Raw genomic sequence first — 22240 nt, 5'->3', positions numbered from 1 at the left:
CCTAGCTCTCTAGAGAAGACTGTAATCTTGGAAGAGGTAGAAAGAAAGAGAAGAAGAAAGCTACCGCAAGTTAAAGTGGCAATGAGTACATTATGGGAAGATGTTAAAGATAAGTTTAGTGACAAATTCTCATGGAGACAATCTATGTGGTTGCTAGAGGCAATGCTGACCTGATGGCAAATAATCAAGTTCTTTTAAGTTCTAACACCAAAATAAATTATAAATTGTTATTCTCTCTTCTACCATTACCCATTCACCTCCTTTGCCTTGACTACAGCCATTTTGTCTTTCCTTTGTTTTTCTTTTTGTACTCAAATAACCCCCCTCTTATCCTATCATCTTTATTTTTCTGCCATACTTCTACAGTTTCTGAAGACAGCCTTGCATCCTTATTTAGTTATATTTCCTTTCATTTTGGTATTGATTTTTAGTTTTTAGACTTTGAAGTGAAAGCTTTGGATGCACCCATATTAATATGTTTAAATTATTATCCTTTGTTTTGCTAGTATTGTATCTTCAATATCTTATTCCAGAAAAGTTCCCATTCCTCCCAGATCTCTTTTTTTCTGTCTGAATTCATCAACATCTGCTATACAAATCTGTCTCTATATTCTTCTCTCCTTGATATAATGAATTCAAAGACAACAGGGTCAATCTCCCCAAAAATTCTGTCACATTAATTTATTCATTCATTTCTTTCCTTATGGGAAGGACTGAGTCCAGTATAGCTGACCTCTTAAACCAGCTTCTGAAAAGTAGAGCTGTCAATAAGAGAACAGAAATCATTGGATCTGTGATACTAGCAAAGTTGAATTAGTTGCCTTAACAGAGATAATTGAAATCTCCAATTTTTACTATGCTAGGTGTCTTTAAAAGTTTGGCAGTCTATAATGAATTTCAACAAAGCACTATCATTTTTGTGTTTTTTCTTTCTTTTTTCCCATCCTAGTGTTTTCCTTCAAGTATGGGGTTAGCTTTTTTCAGATCAACCGTGTGTTGATCCATTGTCTGTGACAGGAATTAACTAACCATCTTGTTGCCCATGCTTGACATTGTCATGAGTTGAAAGAAAATGACTGGCCCCAAATCACTCAACCAGCTTTCATGTCTAAGGCAGGATTAAAACTCATAGTCTTTTGGTTTCTAGTCTGGTGCTTTAACCACTAAACCGAACTGGCTTTCTTTTTCTCTCATTTATTTTTACTCAAATACATTCAATAGGATTTCTATGCTTCAGTTTGTGAATTTATGGATTTATGTGGATTTATGTATATGCATGCATTCTACATGTATCACACAATACTTCCCTTTCTGCTGAGTGTATTCCATTGAATTAATTACAATATTGCTTTCCAGGAATATTCCTATCACATATGCATCCCCACCATAGAATGTTTTTGATATCATATTTGGCTTTCCCTGAGAATTTCTGTTTGTTTGTGAGTTTTTCTGTTTGTTTTCAAAACTTTTTTTAAAGTGTCTCTTGAATTTTTTTGACATTTCTTCCCTGGTCTTGGGACTGATATTGGTTGCCTTATTTTATTGTTTTTCAGAGCGACATGCTTCAACTTATCTTCTTCTTCATGTTACTGTCCTTTATTTAAATAAGGTTCAGGAGGGAAGTGTTTTTAGTAGGAAACTGATCACAAAAACAAGGGGGCACAATCTGAGGTTAGTTGGGGGAAAGATCAGAAGCAACGTGAGAAAATATTATTTTACTGAAAGAGTAGTAGACGCTTGGAGTAAACTTCCAGCAGATGTGGTTGGTAAATCCACAGTAACTGAATTTAAACATGCCTGGGATAAACATATACCCATCCTAAGGTAAAATACAGGAAATAGTATAAGGACAGACTAGATAGACCATGAGGTCTTTTTCTGCCATCAATCTTCTATGTTTCTACTTCCTTTCTATATCCCTCCCTTCACTTGCCCTTTTAGAAACATCTTACCTCTTCTGGTGTATAGCGGAGCAGAAATTCACTTTTTCCTCCAATAAAGGTACTAACTTGAACTTTCAGAAAATAGAGTTTCTCTTCAGCAAGAAGACAAGCACTGTGGATCCCTATGAAGTTTCTTTCATTGCCCTTGTTCTTTGTAGTTTATTGACATCTCCAGCACACATTTCCCTTCTTAAAATCTTCCCCAAACCCTGATTCCTCTTTCTCATCTACTCCTTTATCTCCTTGGATGAATTCCCTGCTTGGATCAACAACTGTGAACTTTATTAGTATGTATAATTTTTTTTTAGAATTCTTACAGTTGAATTCTATAAACAGTACTAAATACAGAGCAAACACTTCAATAATAAATACACATTGCTAACAGGAAGGAATTTAGAACTATAGTGGTATCCTGTAGGATGTCCATATTTCATTATGATATATGATGATTTACAGAACCTTACTGTAGTCTTATGTTTTGGTAATTGTGGTATTATGATTACTGGCATTACTTCTAAACACAGGAAAGAAGATTGCTGGTAGTTATGGTATCTATTTCCCACTTTTTAACAGGTGTTAAGTAAACCAGTGAATAACATTACTGGTTTATTAAAATTAATGTGCTATAACTTCCAATATAGTAATTAAAAATGCAAATTAACAATTTTCAGTTGAGGGGTAGTTTGAGATGCTGTTCTATGAAAATATTTCTCTCTGTCCTTTAGTTATTGCAAGTAAATATGGTAAAGGAAGTTAAAAGAGAATCTAGAGGAAAGGGATCTCAGCCATTTGCTTTCTACGTTTCAGGTCCATCTCTTTAGGGTAATGCTGGCAGTTTGTATAATCCACTCACATATATTTGTAATTGGACATTAAGTGTCTATAAAAAGAATAATAATGAGACAGATCTGGACTACAGAAATCTGAATTCTAATGACAAAGAGTTTGGATTTGTTTGCACCCATTGAACAGTATGCCTAATCAGTATACATTCTATATGGTAGTCAGACCTGTCATGTCAATCTAATGCTGTGATGCCTCCATGGACATCTGTTAGTCTTGCAACAGAGCATGATTAAGTTTACTTTTATTTAAGACAGAAAGGCCAAATGAGTTTCCCAGTCTCTTGGAAGCTGCCCCATTTCCCAAAAAGAATGCTTCCCTCCATAATTGCTTCTAGTGTGTAGATGATGACTGGCAATACTGCAGCCAATAAAAACAAATTTCAATCAAAAGTACTGTATAAATACTAAAATTATCCAAAATTATAATTAAATATATTGAAATCAGTTAAAACTCTGTTTAATATATCTATTTAAAAGCCTTTTTTAAAAATTCAAGAAATTAGCTGTTCATCTCCACAAAAACAATACATTCCAAAGAACTAGGACAGCTACAAAGAAGATAAGTAGGCAACAACTGTTGCTAAAGTACCTTATATGAACTCAAGTCTGGGGGTGGGGTTGGATATGCATTGTCCATAGGGCAAAAACATATAGCAAGATATATATTCTGTAATAACTTTAATAAATCATACAATACTTTGGAAGTACTAATCAGCACTTTGCATTTTGGCCAGAAAAAAAATGGCAGCTAATTAAAGCTTTTAGTGTTTCTTTCAGTTCTTCCAGAGACCACTGGCCTCCGAGTTCTGCACCAATTGAAGATTCAAACTACAAGCAGATTCACATGCAGTAATTTACAGCAGTCAGGCACAATGGTTAAAAGTGCCTGCGTCAAGGTATGAAGGTAATTTTCTTCCAAGAAAACATGCAATTGATGTATTAATCAAAATGAATAAAAGTACTGCTTTAGTTATGCTGGAAAACCAAAAAGAATTATGGTACAGAAATTCACATACATTGCAAATGTTCTCCTTCTGGAAAAAGTATAACTGTTCATTATTGGTAGTCTTTGATGTATTACCATAATTAGCAACAGAATTTCCATTGCTAAGAAAGGTGGTTGTTAAATAAGTCATGCTTGATTTTATATTCTTTTTTGCCAGAGTTGTTAAGTGAATTACTGCAGTTGTTAAATGAATCATGTACATCAATATACAGAAAACAATTTCAGATTATTTAATGGATATTTTATGCTAATAGTCTCATCTAGCCGCAGGACTGTTTTGCTTCCAGTAGAATCTGTCTCCTCTGACCAAGGAAGCGTGAGTGACAGGGAAAGGGGAGTTTGGCAGACAGCCCAGGAGGAGATCAGCCATCTGTATCATCCCTGGATTCTGAACAAGAATTAATGACACATCCACGCATGCATAGAGTGATGCATAGGAGACAACAACTGAAGGATTATTACAAGAGAAAATGAGGCCACCTGTGGTTGGGTGGGGCTGCTGTAATTAGTGCTACAGTTAAAAGTGCAGCCTGGTGTGTTAGCCTCATGGCAGTTTATCTGATTCATTGTTTCGTCAAGATCGTGGTTTTTTGCTGTTCAGGATTGTGTGTGTGGACTCTCTGGACTTTAGAATTGGACTCAATTTCCCAGTTACTGGGTGAGCAATTGGATTGCATTTCACCTGTGCCTTGTGTGTACCAGAAAATCCCTTTGACATTTAAAAAGGGAGCTGTTTCTCTTTTTCTGTTTATAAAAACTTTTGGGTTTTCCTTTTATGGTGTGGTGTGTGTCTTCCTGGACTAATTACCCTGTAATTATGGGCAGTTGAAACATGCTGGAAGAACAATTAATTAACTTCATACTGAAAAAAAACCCTAAGGAATTAATTTATTCAATTTATATGACTTTAAATTTCAATTCCTGACTTTAAGTAGCCTGAAACAGTTAAAAATATTGTAAAGCGTGTAATAGAAACCAACACAAATATAATAAGCAGCCAAATAAAAATAGAACTTACACAAATCAATGTAACTAGTACCTTGCCAAAGCTTGATGACAAAATCAAGTCTTTAATGTCTTACAAGAAGTCATCAGAGCCAATCAAATATTTGGAGAGCCCCTGTTCCAAAGGCCTGTCACCATGACAGAAAACACTTTCTTCCAGGGCATTGTCAGATGGCACTCCCTAAGAAATGGGATCTGGAACATGCCTCTCCTGCCAGACCTAATGAGATAGGTAGATATTTGAGACAATGGCATAAAGAGTGTCATCTGTTACTTATAGCATTAAATATTATTACCCAAAATGTAGGTCAGGTAAGCTCTCTTTTGCAGAAGGTCTTTTCTTGCATAATCCTGGCAGTTCCTTAAGACATTAATATCTTTCCTAAGATATTTAAAACATCTCAGCATTTATAGAGGCAATGCATTAGGAAAGAAGAGGTTAAATTCAGGTTATTCTAAATAATAAATCATGATTTATAAATCACAAGGATTAGGTTACGTTTGTGAAGTATGTATCTATGAATAAAATATTGAAGTGTGAAGCAAAAATTCCACCTCTTCCTCCATTCTAATTTTTGAAAAGTGAGGTTCAAAGGTAAAAAAGATTTCCTTTACATAACTTAGATCACTTAGCTAAATTTAATTTTAAAATATTATTCTTGAGAAATCAAATAATTCTGAGCCTTAAGTGAATTGTATCTGTTGCTAAATACCTGGGTTTGACACACAAACCAGTTAATAGGTCAACTGAGCTAAGGTCAAATATACTGGAGTAATATTTTTCTTTATTCAGCATCCACTATATTGACATCACCATTTCACAATTCTTCTGTGTTTTGGTGGGCTAAAGCTAATAAAAATGATTCCAGCCTTTGTTTCTTTGTTGCTATTAAGGCAGTTTCCTCAAACTAGTAATCTGTCATTGATCCATCTATTCTGGGCAATTCCTTTTTCCCAACCATGCAAAAGAGCCTAAAGTCCCAATCCCTATTTCTTCAATTTTGCAGACAGACCTAGAGAGACTGTAATTCTGTTCATTGTTCCCAGAGACATTAATATTGGCAAAGAGAAATTTGCCTCCTTTTCCCAGGTACAGCTATAATTGCTTTCCATGCCAAAAAGCCACATTTCTGGGCCTCTTGCCTAGAGCAGAAAGCAGGGCTGCTGGATAAAACCAAAGGACAGCTTCTCAAGGGCTACAATATAAAAGCACATTATAGTGTTTTGTTTCCAGCCAAGGAAAGGCAGGAAAAAGATTCTCGAGTTTTGCAGTAATGTAGCCATTCCCTTTTAAACCTTTTATTATTTTCTGGCCTAAATCCAGGGTACCTCAATTCTTCAGCTACTCTCTCAACTCATCAATTGAGATAGTTAGAGAAGATAAACTTCTGAATTCTTTTTCCTTCTCTAATGAAGGTTTCCCTATTTGTCTAACTTGTAGCCTTCCACACACAGTAATTTAATTCCATTAAAATGAAAATTTATATTTTTACACCTTTTTAAAAACTTTCTCTTTTTTTCTGGATTTAACAATGTTGCAAATCTTATCCTTTTATAACTTTGCCTGAAGTCCATGTATCTCAAGCAAACCTTATTCTTTATATTGGTGAATTGGCTGCGGCAAATTGGCCCATACAGAGCTAAAATAAACAAAAGCATCCAGAATCCAGTATTTCAAACACCATTCAAATCCACCATCAGATTCCTCACTCTAGACAAGTCTTAATATTCAAAAGCCTTGTTTTCCTGCATTGCTATCATTTTTGTAATTTATTTAATTTGCAACTGAATATAGACTCTGTGTTGAGAACAATGTTCCCTCTAATATTTTTCGGTGTGGGCAGAAAAGTATAGTGTCTGAGCAGCAGTCCTTTCTGGACTGGGTGGCATAGAAGTCTAAATAAAATAAATAAATAAATACCATATTTTCCGGCGTATAAGACACACCCAGATTTTAGAGGAGAAAAACAAGGAAAAAAGAATACTGAACCAAATGGTATAGTATTATATTGTTTAATAAAATACCAGTGTAGCAGAATACTTTTTTCAACCATGTATACTTTTTAAAACCATGTACACTTTTTATAAACTTCAAACTTGACAGCTTCAAGACTTGTGGACTTCAGCTCCCAGAATTCTTCCACCAGTCATGCTACCTTATGAATGGGAGTTGAAGTCCACAAGCCTTAAACTTGTCAGGCTTGAGGACCAAAGTCAAGTTTCACCCAAACCCAGCTTATTTGACCCCTATGACAATCATTAAGTGTTGTACCTCATGATTCTTGACAAATGTATCTTTTCTTTTATGTACACTGAGAGCATCTGCACCAAAGACAAATTCCTTGTGTGTCCAACCACACTTGGCCAATAAAAGAATTCTATTCTATTCTATTCTATTCTATTCTAAGCAATGTCCCACAAAGCAGAGAAAGAAAGTAGTAAGCCTAAGAAATTTAAAAAAAGGAAAAGAAGCACTGTTTATATGTTTCTGCCCTTAGAACTATATGTCTATCATCTAAAAAGATGCTAAAACATCTAGATGAAATGTTTTACTATTAGGCAGTGAATACAGAAAACAGAACACTAAAAATCATACTTAAAGAATAGGGGAAAAATACTGCATTAATTAATAAAAATATTTTTGGCACATAAATTGAAGTGTCAGCAGAATACTCTGGCTATTTTTATTTTTGACCCTTTTTGCAATTTGTATTAAGAATACATTTTTAACAAATAAATATTGAAAAAATGGAACAGCTTTTAGAATGTTTCATGTAAAAGTTCATATTCTCTGTGAACCTTATCTATACATCTTCTGATTGTATTTTTGTTCATTGGTGCATCTGAGGTGAGATTTGCTAGACATTTGTGTTTATTGAGATTTGGACGGGGCAGTTGAAGTGAAAGAGACCCCCAAACACACAAACTTTCTCTTAGATCTTGGAACCAATTTGCTGGTTCCTGAGGAAAACACTATATGTAAATGCTTAGATGAAGAAACCTTGCAAACAAAACTGTAGGCCCCCAACTTCTAATTGCATATGTATATTGTGAATGGATTTAAATTTAAATGTGTATTGTTATCCATTATGTAGTCAAATGGGTCAGAAAAATCTAGCAAAAATTTTGTCCACTGTAACAAAAAATCTTAGGAATTGGAATACATCTAACTAAACTGTAATGTATTTTTCCTTATTTATTTATTTATTTATTTATTTATTCATTCATTCATTCATTCATTCATTCATTCGATTTGTATGCCGCCCCCTCCGTAGACCATTTTGTTGCCATTTTGTTGCTTCAAGAAGAATCGTTACATTGGCAAACTGGAGGAAGAATTTTGCAATAGGTTTCTACCTTATTTTGCTCCAACTGTCACTGCCTTTCCCTTCCGCTCCCTCGTCTGCATGTGTGCATGTATGTGCGAGAGAGAGAGAGAGATAGAGAGACAGTGCTGGACGGGTGCAACTACCTGGACACAAGCAGCAGCTGCGCCACTTTCAAAGCCTCCTGCATGATCGATTCTCTGTCTGGGAGCCCTGTTTCCCCCCACTCCCCACCCCGCGCACCCCCATTTCAGCCTGGGCTCCAAAAGTGCTTTTCCCACCATTTAGGACCTGGCATTCTAACCGAGCCACAAGCGCTGCCTTCAAGCTCCGTGCAGGGCGGCCACAGGTGCTTCCAGTATTCTTCAGCGAGGCAAAAGATGCAGCAGCGGAGATTCTCAGGTGTTCGGCGGGGGGCTTGAGAGCCCTGTGCATCCAGCCCTTGCATAGCACCTCCAGGTGCTTCTCCTTGCCTTGGATCAGCCCAGGAAGAAGGTCTCGGCAGCGTGGTGGTGGAAGAGGAGGCAGTGGAGGGGAGGTGCTTGCAGCCACACACACCCCCACAGCACAAAGCGAGCACGATGGTTGGGAGGTTGCTGTCAAGGCAGCAGGGGCCCACTGATGTCAAGCCCTGCGCCGGCCAGCAAAGCCGGCTGCCCAGGGAAGCAGTGCGTTTGAAAAGCGCACATTTGAAAAGCATGCTGGTTCCCTGGGCAGGACTTGACGGCAGCGAGCTCCTGCTGCCCCAACGGCAACCTCCCAACCACCATGCTCGCCTTATGCCATGGGGGTGGGGTGGGGTAGGCAGACGTTTGCAAACCCCTCGCCTCTACCACCTCCTCTCCCATAGCCCCGTTGCCTGAGCTTTTGCAAAAGGTAGGAGATCGGCTCCTGGGCAGGGTTGGAAAACCTCTGCACTGAAAGCTGGTGCTAAGTGCGCGATGGCGCACTGCTCTGCTTAGTGGGAACAGTGGTTGAGAAACGTAACTTTTTGTTAACGTAAGGTCCTTTCTCCTTAATAGTAATTTTATTGCAGTCTGAAGAAGATGGATACAACTTTTGGCTCCTAACCATCTCCTATTCTTCCATTCCTTGATTATGTGAGGAAGTCTGTGCTTGGGAAAGCAGCTGTAATCATGACAGAAATGCTTTATACCCCACTCCCCCAAGGCTCACCAGAGCACATGTTTTTTCAAAGGGTTGTGAAAGTTTAGAGTCCTAAAAACCTGAGAGATGGGCTCAAGCATGCATTAATTTACTTACAAGTAAGCCAATCTTCCAGATGCTTGGCCGAACCTTTGTATTTTTAAGGATATGTTGATATCTGTAGGTAGCCTCACCCTATCCAGATCCTTAGCTTACAAAAGCAAACACTAAGACATTGTAAGGGTGTGTGTGCAGGAGAAAAGGAGATAGCAAACAGCATATAGACAAGGAAGCAGGCGATGTCTGAAGACTGATTGCTATTACAGGCAGGTCAGGCAACTAGCAGCATATCGCAATAGGAATACTTAGGGAGCTTAGCTGGAGTGCTCAAAAAGCAACATTGCTTAAGAGCAAGGCTTTGAGTTTGGCCTGGGACCCAGCAGCAATTAGAAAAAAGCAACCACACTGAAGCTGCATTTCATCATAATTAGTGCAAGGACTTTTGGAGAAAGGCAAAGGTTGTATGCTATTTTGTAAACTTAGACTTTTGTCTGATCTGAGTATTACAGACTGAATATAAAGGACCGATTATTAAGGACATAGTTCTTGGCAACATCACTTTGCAAAGTCTAGAAGGGTGTTGTTGACTCAGAGGAATAAGCAGTTATTGCGTAAGGTATGTGTTTCAAATAAAGTATTATGTATAGATTTGGTTTGATGAGTGGTGTCCAGTCTTTGGAGAGCAAAGAATCCTCATGAGGACAAATTGTTTAAGTAGAAACAATGGAAAAATGGAAAATTTTGCAGAATTAAGATTTTAAAGTGTATGCAATCCTATGTATTTCCAAAGAATAGAAACAAGTACCAATCTAATGTCAACTAAATGTAATCATTTCTTCATAAAATATACAATTTGGGTCAATTTGGACTGTCAATAATATTTAAAAGTCATATAAATTTATGGTAATCCTCAACTCACACCATTATTGAGCACATCTCTGTTGCTAAGCAAGGCAGTTGTCCAGTGATTCATGGCATTTAATGACCTTTTTGCCATGGTTAAATGAATCAATGCAATTGTTAAGTGAATCATATTGTCAGTTATCAAATCTGGCTTCTCCCATTGACTTTGCCTGTCAGAAGCCAGCTGGAAAGATCACAAATGATGACCACATGACAGTGCAACTATCATAAATACATCCCAGGTGTCAAGTATCCAAATCTTGATCATGTGACCATAGGAATGCTTCAATAATAATAAGTATGAGAACTGGTCATGTTACATTTTTTAGTGATGTTGTAACTTTGAATGATCACTAAATGAATGGTTGTAAGTTGAGGACTACCTGTACATTAAATAAGGAAATTTTACTAAAGTTATACCGCTGGGTGAGATCATCCAAGGGCATGGGGTGAGGTATCATCAATACGCCGATGATACCCAGTTGTACATCTCCACCCCATGTCCAGTCAACAAAGCAGTGGAAGTGATGTGCCGGTGCCTGGAGGCTGTTGGGGCCTGGATGGGTATCAACAAACTCAAACTCAACCCAGACAAGACGGAGTGGCTGTGGGTTTTGCCTCCCAAGGACAATTCTATCTGTCAGTCCATTACCCTGGGGGGGGGGGAATTATTGATCCCCTCAGAGAGGGTCCGCAACTTGGGTGTCCTCCTCGATCCACAGATCACATTAGAGTAACACCTTTCAGCTGTGGCGAGGGGGGCATTTGCTCAGGTTCGCCTGGTGCGCCAGTTGCGGCCCTATTTGGACAGGGAGTCATTGCTCACAGTCACTCATGCCCTCATCACCTCGAGGCTCGACTACTGTAACGCTCTCTACATGGGGCTACCTTTGAAAAGTGTTCGGAAACTTCAGATCGTGCAGAATGCAGCTGCGAGAGCAATTATGGGCTTCTCTAAGTAGGCCCATATCACTCCAACACTCCACAGTCTGCATTGGTTGCCGATCAGTTTCCGGTCACAATTCAAAGTGTTGGTTATGACCTATAAAGCCCTTCATGGCACCGGACCAGAATATCTTCGGGACCGCCTCCTGCCGCACGAATCCCAGCGACCGGTTAGGTCCCACAGAGTCGGCCTTCTTCGGGTCCCGTCAACTAAACAATGTTGTCTGGCGGGACCCAGGGGAAGAGCCTTCTCTGTGGGGGCTCCGACCCTCTGGAACCAGCTCCCCCCTGAGATTAGGATTGCCCCCACCCTCCCTGCCTTTCGTAAACTCCTTAAAACCCACCTCTGTCGTCAAACATGGGGGAACTAAAACATCTCCCCCTTGCTCATGTTGTTTTGCCGTCTGATTGATTGTCTGTGTATCTGTTTTTTATATATATTGGGATTGTTTTATAAATTTTTTAATTTAAAATTGTAATTAGATTGGTGGGATTTGGATTTGTTACTATGTACTGTTTTTATTATTGCTGTGAGCCGCCCCGAGTTTCTGGAGAGAGGCGGCATATAAATCCAATAAATCTAATCTAATCTAATTATATTTTAAGCAAACAGAGCTATACAATAATTATTTTAGCACTGAATTTGTCGACTGTCATTGGAATGCTTCACAGAACACAGGTCTCTTAAAGCTACATAAATAATTAATCAATAAAGAACAGTAGAATGTATTACACCCCATCAAACTTTTATTGGTGGAAATGTTAGTCTAAAAATTGGAACTTTCTAGATGTTGTTAGCAAAGATGTAATCAAATTGATTCATTAAAACTTTGATGAATGCCAAATTTAATCATGCTTTTTGTCAAATGTTTTTGAAGAAATTAAGAAAATTATGTAATTTTTATAAATTATAGTGAGACTAGATAGATGCAAATAGAAAGTGTTAATTTAATCAGTGAGCAATACCGATTTATTACTTGAATACTGGCCATATTTCATGATATGAAATGATGTTTATTGATTTATTATATTTCCTAATGTTATCGATTGATCCAGGACAATAAATGAATTAAGTATTTATTGTTCACTATTGAGTTTACTGTAGAAAAACAAAAGAAAATTTTTTAATTGTCTCAGTATTTTTTTCAAATACGGGAAATTGCTTTGCTGAAAATTAACAGCAACAACAGACTCCTTAAAATTATAGAACCTTGGTGGCCCAGTGGTTAGAGTGCAGTACTGCAAGCTTCTTCTGCTCATCACCAGCTGCAAGCAATTTGGCAGATCAAATCTCAGTAGGCTCAAGTAGGCTCAAGGTTAACTCAGCCTTCCATCTATTCAAGGTCGGTAAAATGAGGACCCAGATTGCTAGGGGCAATATGCTTATTCTCTGTAAACCGCTTAGAGAGGGCTGAAAAATACTGTAAAGTGGTATATAAATCTAAATGCTATTGCTATGCTATTGCTAAAATAAGGACTCCTTATCAGTTGTAAATTTATTAAAGTTTGGTCTCTATTATTTGTTATAAATTGTCCTATTAAACTTATCTTCATTTCTAAACAAGTTGTTTTAGACAAAATGTGTGGCTATTTAAAAATTTGTCTAAGAGAATGTATTTACAGATAGATATACAGTAGACTTATTTAAATTAGTTTTTATTTAAAAGTGTATTGGTATTGATAGTTGTTTTTGATTTTTTTTCTGGGAAAAAAAGGAAAATATGGCAACAGTAGGTAACTGCATACTACCTTTCTGCCATTCAAAACCATTCTGTAAATTTAAAAAATTTATTCCTTTAAATTTAACAGATATTTTAATAAGAATGCTCCAGGAGCGCCTTCTGCCACGTGAGTCCCAGCGACCAATTAGGTACCACAGAATTGGCCTTTTCCAGGTCCCGTCAACTAGACAATGTCGTTCGCACTGCCCCCACATTCCTCGCCTTCCGTAAAAGCTTAAAGACCTATTTATGCCACCAGGCTTGGGACCATTAGACCCTAGCCCCCTGACCAATGAGTGTAATATGTTTTGCTGTGTGAATGGTAATGAATGATTTTAAATCTTATTAGAGTTTTTAATTTTTTTTTAGTATATTAATTGGATTTTTAGATATGTATGTGGTATATTGTTTTTGACATGTTGTGAGATGCCCCGAGTCCTCGGAGAAGGGTGGCATACAAATCAAATCAAATCAAATCAAAAACATATGACAAATGTCTGTTTGAGAGAAAATAAGCTTAAATAAATATTTGTAGAATTAAATGTATTTATTTAAAAATGTTGGTCCAAATTACAGTATTTATTGTAGTTTCTTGATTTTTATTTAGGAAATAAACTGTCATTTTAAAATATAACCTTTAGCAATATGCTTTTGAGTAAATAAAAAAAAATTAAATAAATTAAAATACATTAAAATGTATGAATAAATAAATTAATAATGTAAAATTTAGTTATTTTTATTGACCTTCACAGGTAAAGTCATAAACATATAATTAATTCTTAATATTAATCATAAAGTATCAAAAATAGACAGATAACAGATTATAAAAAGAAAGGTGTTATGATTGGCCTTAAAATATGTATTTCTTAAACATAAATTCATATAATATCTATTAGACATTAAAAAGTAGAAATGAAATGAAACGAATACTAGAGAAGACAATATTCAAATTCCAGTGCAAAGAGCTATGTAAAGCCTACTTGTCAATCTGAGTGAGGAATATATTTCTAATGTTTCTTGTGAACTTTTCTGAAATATAAGTAAATGATTGGCAACACATGGTTCATAATAAGAGCAGTCTAATGACACAGTACCTCAGGCAGCAACTCAATACGATCTTGTTTAGTTGTGCAATTGTGGCTCTAGATTAGGATGGGGTGTCACTTCTTGATTGTGTTGTATCTTAAAAAGAAAGAAAGATGAACAATATTGCCAACGTATTTTAAATTCAGATCTGAAACAATGGAAAGCAGCATAATAAAACCATTATTTAAAAAGTGCAACATCTGTAACTTTTTAAGAGTTTTAGATTGTCAAGTTGAATAATTGACATGATTATAATTTGTTTATAAACTAGGGAGTTACAGTTTATTTTAATAGAGTCAGCTAGGCTTGGCATTTTAGTAATTTATTAAATATTTCATATTAAAAAAGCTCAGAGCAATTATAAAGAAAATAAATTGTAGTATTAGTAATTACTGTAGTAGCTAAGTGGAATGATCTTTTTAAACAATTAAACAAAAACCTAACCCTAAACTAAGCTTCCAGGTGAATGAAGCAGAGGAACCAGAAAGATGGCAAATATGGTTTACATATATACATCTCCTTGATGATGAAAACAGATGTCAGCAATCCAGATTTGACTTCACCTCCATTTCTTTTTGTGATACAGGTCAGTCAGTATTTTATTCTTTTTCCTGTTAGAATGGTAAAAAAAAAATACAGCACTATTGGCCTTGAAAGATTTATTCAGTCTTTAAACTTGTGTAAAAGTAGTCAACATTTGAACTTTCTATTCCAAAAATCTGTTTAGGAAATTAAAAACTTTTTGTTTGAAATGCAATTTAAAGTATCTAGAGCTCTCTATTTAAGCTTTTATGTGTATAATTTCATAATTTGAAAAGTAAGGAGATACGGTACTTGCTTCAAAGCATTGGAAAACTATTGGCTATTCTTGATGATACCTATATAGAAACACGAGGTCTGAAAATAAGCAACAAGACTTGTCTTGAGTATAAAGGAAATTGGATGCTTGGCTTAAAAAAGGCTCCATTTTGCAATGCTGCTTGATCTCAGTGTTTTTGAAGGACAATTTTACACAGCTGAATTTTGAGCACATACCAAGAATTTGTTTTCTAAAATTTCAACGACTTTCTCTTTTTTGTGACAATAAACATTTTGAGAAATTATACTCTGAACAAAAAAGTTGTGTTACTCTGTTAGCTTAACATTGTACATTTTTACATAATGCAATAGCTAATAACTGCAAATCCTGGGAGTTTAAAGAATAGACTACTTTCAGTCTGTAGAAAGCTTGACCTCTGGGGCACAGAAACTGTTGACTCATTGTTTTTACAGCATACAGTATATACTATTAGCCCTTTGTCACATTCTAAGAATGACATCATCCTCACTGCTATTAGTAGTAGGTACTGTATAAATTAACAGCTTTTTTATTAGAGATTAGTTAAACACTATATTTTTAATATCAGGATATTTCTCTCTTTCCATGTTAAGCTGTTTTTTATTGTTATTCATTTGTAGGGGAAAAAATGGTGATCAGAATAAGAGTTACTGGGAGCCTTTACCCTCTGCCTATGATGCAGTCTATTGCAAAGACTTCTAGGCATGTTGCCAGAGAGGGCAAAGACTGAAGGATGAGTGCCATTGTCAGCACTTGCCTTCAGAAGGTGGGATTTGAATGGGGAGGGTAGAATCTGGAGCAGAGGGGACTAGATCTTTAGTCTCTTAATGGCTGGGCAATAGCACACCTTAAGCCTCTCCCTAAAACTGTTTACTTGAAGCACATGTCTTTTCAAATCTCTTGATATATAGGGCGAACTCTGCAGAGTATAAAATAATGCATACATATGGCATAGAAAAGTTTGAATTCCACTTTATAACATCAATACTTTTAAAGAAGGGTTGGTAATTACATAAATGGTCAGCACCAAGGTTTATTTGTATTTCATACAAACATTGTTAAAATATATCATTTCAGATTTAAAAAACAAATACCAAAATAGGAAAAACTGGTTCTGTAATTATTCATAAAACCTTAAAGTATAATCCTATAGACACTTGCCTATTAAAAATTCAGCCAGACTAAAGTGGGGATTATGACTGAATAGACAGGCATGAGATTGTGCTGCCATTTTTTTTACTGGTACAGTCTTAATCTGTGCATTTTGAATGAGGCTTGAGTATCATGAGCAAAGCACCCTGCTTTAAAAAAAAAAGATTAGCTAGATGCTGAGGTAGGAATAAACAGATAGCTTTGCAAGATCTTTAATATAAGATTTAATTTCATTGCTTTTTTTCCTCTTTGTCTTAAAAGAAAAATCTTCTACAAGCATTCTGGCACTGTTATGTGTATTTTCTTTTTCTTTTTCAAATAAGCTGTGGCGAAGTTATCTTATCTAAAGTTCAATTAAATCATTTCAAATAGTGTTGTAAAATGGGAAACAATATTTAGTCAGCTCTTTTAACTACCGTAGTGAAGACAGACTTCTGTAATGAACTTACAACTACAATCGTTCTTTAGGTGGTTTATATTGTCTGAGAACAACTACCGGTATTTATATTTCTGCAGTAATTATTCTCTTATAAGACAAATATATAATTCTATCCAGAATGAAGTTCCATTAACTTCAGTGGAACTTATACCCAGATAAGATAACATAAGATTAAAGCCTTACTCAGTAAGGCTTACTGAATAGTTTGTTGAACATTACAAATGAAGGGTAAGACAAATTGGCCTGTTATTAAAATATATGCATACAATTTAGCTTGCACTTTTTGGAACATTGATCACTTTCCTTCACCAAAATATGTCAGAGTCAGTTTCTTTCAGGAAAAAAAACCAACTACATTATTGCAACTTTAAAATTAGCTTTATTTACAGATGTAGATATTCCTGAGACAAAGGAACCCACCTATATAAGCCTAAAGTTTGATTTGTTAATTTCTTTATGAAAATCCCTTTCTCTTCCTTCTCCTCACCTATTTGTTGGTCTTCCTTAATGTGGTAATAGGAGAAGGGAGATACAGTATTTTTTTAAAATTTGCTTTTTATTAACAGCCACCCTATCTGGAGTGAAATAAATCTGGATGACTGATAGATGGCAGCAAAGAGATATAGAAAATTCTGTCTTTGCTTCCATAGATTGTTCAAAAATCCCATGGATTTTTGCAGCTCAAATAAAAATAGTTCTATTACTACTGGTATGAAATATAATTTTTCAAGGATTTAAGCTATTGTAGTTTTGGTTCCTTCCTTAAGAAGGTATGGTATTCTTCAAAACAACTGACCATTCATGTTATTTATATATTGCCTTTATTATATTTATAAAAAAACTCAGGTGGTGAATTTTGTCTTTCTAATACTGTTTTCCCCACAACCAACAGTCCTATAAGGTGGATTGGGCTGAGAGAAAGTCATTGGTCCAAGGTTATCTAGCTGGCTTTCTTGTCTAAGCCAGGACTAGAATTTACAGTCTCCTCCTTTGTAACCTGATGCCTTAAGCACTAGGCCAAACTGGCTATGTGAATACTGCATGAATATTTTTCAGATTGAAAACATGTAATTGAAAAGAGAATTAATGTATAGATTTATGGGTTCTTCCTATAAGCCTTATATAATATTAATTAGTTTATGCCTAATTTAATCATTAATGATACCTCAATTATAAAAATATTTTTCTCCTTTTTAAATGTAATTTTATACAGTGTCAGTAAAATATCACTCTTCTAAGGATGCTAATCAGGGGGGAAATCCAGCAGGTTCTGAAGAACCAGTAGCAGACATTTTGAGTGGTTTGAAGAACCGGTAGCGGAAATTTTGAGTATTTTGGTGGAAATGGAGATTTTGCAATATCCTTCCCCTGGAATGGGGTGGGAATGGAGATTTTGCAGTATCCTTCCCCTGCTTGCCCACCAAACCACACATGACCAGTAAGCCATGCCGACAGAACTGGTAGTAAAAAAAATTGGATTTCACTACTGATGCTAATAATAAAAATTTTACAACACCAGAAAGAAGTACCACATAATACTGTAATTGTGAGCCGCTCCAAGTCTATGGAGAGGGGCGGCATACAAATCTAATAACTTATTATTATTACAGTATTAATTAATTGAACAATGTACGGTAATTGCACAGAGTTATTCATAAAGGCCTAAAGTGGAGATCATAAAATATATCTTCATTTAAATCAGAATTTCAATGTATCTTAAGAATACCTAGCTTGGTAAGGTCAAGGTGGGCCTAATAATATCTATCTATCTAATATTAAATAATTTTCTTCTCCCTATCATTTATTGCATCTCAAAAAACTGAAGCATCACCAGAAAAATTCAAGATGATGTTATTAAGTACCTTCATGAAATCAATAAAAATAGCAAAACCCACCATATAACATTTTAATTTAAATCTGTTAACTTTCTATTCAAGTAATATAATAGTATCTTTTCCTTAAATAATGTGATTTCAACTTTACAGGAAACTTTCAAGACAGTATGAAGAAGACTACTAAGCTATAGGAGACCAATGAATGTGCCTACATGACAAAATTGAATGTATTTTTCTGCAAAAAAATAAAGGAAAATGCAGCAGAATGAGCAAATATTTGTGTTGCCACACAATGCTAAGAAACAAGGATTAAATTATGGCTTATTAAACAAGCCACAGTGGCTTAGTTTATGATTAATACTTTGTCATAATGAATCCGTTTATACAAGTATCGTCTCAGGAAAATAAGCTGTAATATTCTTTAGCATGTTTGTATAGTGTACTTTAGCATGTTGTGAAATTGGCACCCAGTGTCATTGCACATATATAGCAGAAAATGAATAAACATGCATGACCAATTCTACAATTTTCTCCAAAGGTTATTAAAATGCAATATATGGATTTTATATTAAAATTTCTATATGTGTGTAGATACATTAACATTCATGAGCAGTAGTACTAACTATTAAAGTAGGCAATACTGTACTTGGAAAAAAAATTTGGAATACCATGCATCAAGACAAGTTTATTTGCCACTTCTCTGTGTTTGTTGAGCTGCACCATACATAATACATATTGGAAAAAGTACTACTGTACAGTATACCCACTTATGATGTAGTAGTAATAACACTTGCGTGTGTGTGTATGTATGTATGTATGTATGTATGTTATGTATGCATAAATGTATCTATCTAACCATGTAACTTTAGCTCAGAAAAAACATGCTATAAATTTCTATTTTAAGAAGTAGAAAAGACATTTTGATTTTCTTAGTGTAATAAAATAACAGGATCATATTGATTTCACTGATTCTTAAATAAATTCTGGTTTTTGCCAGCCATACTGATTATATCAATGTTTATTCAAATTGGAAAAGATAGTAAACTTCTATTAATTTTTTATACTTAAAATATGTTCTACTGTATTTTGCTTCTTGAGATACAAATTAGACCAGAAGAGCTACCGGTAATTGTCTGATTAGTGCTAATTTTCTCAACAACTTACTATTCCAGGATTTTAGCTCTACACATGTAGCAGAATTACACTTATTTTAAGTGGAAATTGCTTTAAAAACTAAACAAACTGTGCTTTCAAACAAAAATAGCAATTATTACAAACTGAACATGAGTCAGCAATGTGATGTGGCTGCAAAAATGCTGATCTGGGCACTGACAAAAAATAATTTATTTTAAAAATAAACACAGTATGATATTATATCAATAAAGGTTTCTAAATCCTATATTTTCATGCAGCATTGGTCAGACCTCACCTAAATTATTTGTGCACAATTCTTGGCACCGTACTTAAAATTTAGACTTAAAAGTTCAGAGAAGGTCAAGGGATTGAAAATTAAGTCCTATGATGACAGTTTGAAGAAACTGGAAATGTTTAACCTTGAAAAAGAGGGGAGTGGAGAGAATATGATAATATATTTCAAGTTAGAAAAGTGAGAAAAGCTCTCTATCCTAGAGCACAAAGATAGAAAGAATGGATTTAATTGAATGTTTGATCAGAAAGTTCCTAACAATGAGGGGATTTGACAATGGAAATAATTATCTGAGTAGGGGTTGAGGGTAACTTGTTTTTCCTAGATGTATTCAAGCAGAAGTTGGACATCCATCTTCCAATGATGCTTTCATTTAGAATCCTGATGAAATTCTAGATTCAGTTTGATGCTGCTAATGGACCCCACCCATTTTGTAATTTATAACATGGAAGCCTAAATCAGAAAGTAAATAAAAATATCATCCTTAAATATTGTTTAGCTTAATCCATGTTCAAATAGTCTATCAAGGCAGGATTTAAAATGTTGTACACTCTATTTAAGATTAATAGAAATCAAATATTCAATATGTATTATATCCCATTTTCCTATTTCATTTATTATCTAGGAGAAGGATAATGCCTAAACAGAAACCAGAATTCATCAAAGGTAAATTCTATTAAATCATTCTAGGTTAAAGTATATTTTTCCTACCAATGTTATTTTTCCTACTTTTAGAATGTAGGAATATTGTAGGAGTTTAATTAATAGCACAAGAATTTTGTTTCTTGTTAACTATGTAACATTTTAAAACATCTTGTATTCCTTGTTTAGTAACATCCAAAAATAGAAATAATGTAATATATATACTGCAACATAACATACCATTATAATATGGGTAAAGTTAACCAAATATATGCATCACTTTATATTAGCATATGCTGAATCTGAATATCATTTAGACTTGAGAAGGAGAAAGGGCCTGAAATGGCGCTTCCCATTCAAACTTTCAGTAAAATGGCTGTTGCTCGAATATGTTGATAGTTATTTTGTTCTAGTTTGGCATAATTGGGGTAAAAAGAGCAGGAATAATATATTGTATGATTGTCAAAAAGTAACTTCTAAACAAGGATGCAAAGTTTACTGTCTTAAAAATAGCACATTTCTTTATTCCCATTCTGTATCAGTTCATATTTCTCTATTCACATTCTGTATCAGTTTAGAAAGAGAGAGGAATGACTATTTTCAAGGACAAATCAATTTTTAGGAATCTTTATGTTCATGAAGAATATAAATTGTAAGTAAAATTACAACTTAACATCCACCATGCTTGTTTTATTATTAATATTGTATTAATGTATGGAAAACATTTTTTGATACTAGAAAGGCCCAACTCTGATTATTAAAATTAGTATTTTAATAGTAGCAAAAAAAGTACCCAAATGTTTACCACCCTTTAGTTGCTTAAATCTTACATGTAACCAAGAACATTAAATTAACTAGTGAAGCTTCCAGATTCATTTCCTTTTCAAAATATTTTATTAAAAGAAACAAAGATTGGCTTTAAAATGTCATTTTTCTTTCAAACTTGTAGTTAATATTCTTCGTGGTGTAATCATTTTGCTGAGTGGTAATGAACTTCTAATAATTACTTGTAATATTTAAGTAAGATAAGATGGCTGATATTTTTCAAAATGTTATTAAGCACTACTAGCTTTGGAAACATAATTATAGGCCCAAATTTAAGGGCATAGAAAAATGGGGAAAAAATCTGTAAGGTGATGCTTTCAGCTTTTAGGTTAATTCTGGTATGGAACTTTAGGATGTCTTTAGACAATCCAACTTAACAGATATACAAGTTTCTTTCCATAGAAGCCATCCGCTGGCATCTCTTTAAGAAGAGATTTGTAAAAATGAGATTTCTCAGAGTTGTAACTCCTATTTGGCTGATACAGAGTAATGTGAAAAACAACAGGATAAAGTTATGGGTTTCCTCTAAAGCAGAGCAGGAGAAATCTCTTCCTCCTGTCATTCACCGAGACCGATACTGAGAAAAAGTATATTTGACCTGAGCAAATGCACTTTTCTTTGTCGATTCCCCAGGAAATGCCGGCTTTGATAGAGCAACAGAAAAAGTCAAGTTAAGAATTAATTATAAAAGATCTGTAAAATAAAATAGTAATACCTTCCTTGCCGATCGCTTTCTTTTCCTCCATGTGCCGGGGCCTCTAGGGGAAGGCCGCCTTGGGACAGTTGCCTCGGGCGATTCCAGAAGGGGGGGAAAAAAGAGCCTTTTCAGCCGCAGCTTCCCAGACACGCGCAAATGCATCTTTCCTCGCCGAAGGCGAACTGCGTAGGGACGGCGTTGGTTTTGCCTCGGCGTTTCCGGCCGCTTTGAGTCGGGACTTCGGCGTCGGGGAGAAGAACCCGCAGATATCTCGCCCATCCAGCGCGGCAGGTTGCACGGGGAGGGCAGAAATGAGGCGACGCGGCGGGGCGCATCCGAGGTCGCTCCCGGGCTCCTCGCTTCGCCTGTTCCGGAGAAGGGGCTGCGGGAGAAGCGCACG

The 22240-nt window shown here is 35.4% G+C and overlaps 1 protein-coding gene across 1 annotated transcript in view; it reads right to left on the bottom strand.

The window, feature by feature from the left end:
* Positions 1-22191, bottom strand: part of C3H1orf185 (chromosome 3 C1orf185 homolog) — a 56167-nt gene extending 33976 nt beyond the window's left edge. The window contains exons 1-2 of the mRNA XM_070745854.1: positions 21859-22191; positions 13995-14082 (exon numbers count right to left, since the gene is read on the bottom strand). The gene's annotated coding sequence lies outside the window, so the exon portion shown is untranslated. The remainder of the gene's footprint in view (positions 1-13994; positions 14083-21858) is intronic.
* Positions 22192-22240: the final 49 nt, after the last annotated feature.

Source organism: Erythrolamprus reginae, chromosome 3, assembly GCF_031021105.1.
Source record: "Erythrolamprus reginae isolate rEryReg1 chromosome 3, rEryReg1.hap1, whole genome shotgun sequence".
NCBI lineage: Eukaryota > Metazoa > Chordata > Lepidosauria > Squamata > Dipsadidae > Erythrolamprus > Erythrolamprus reginae.
This window is presented reverse-complemented; position numbering and strand designations above follow the sequence as displayed.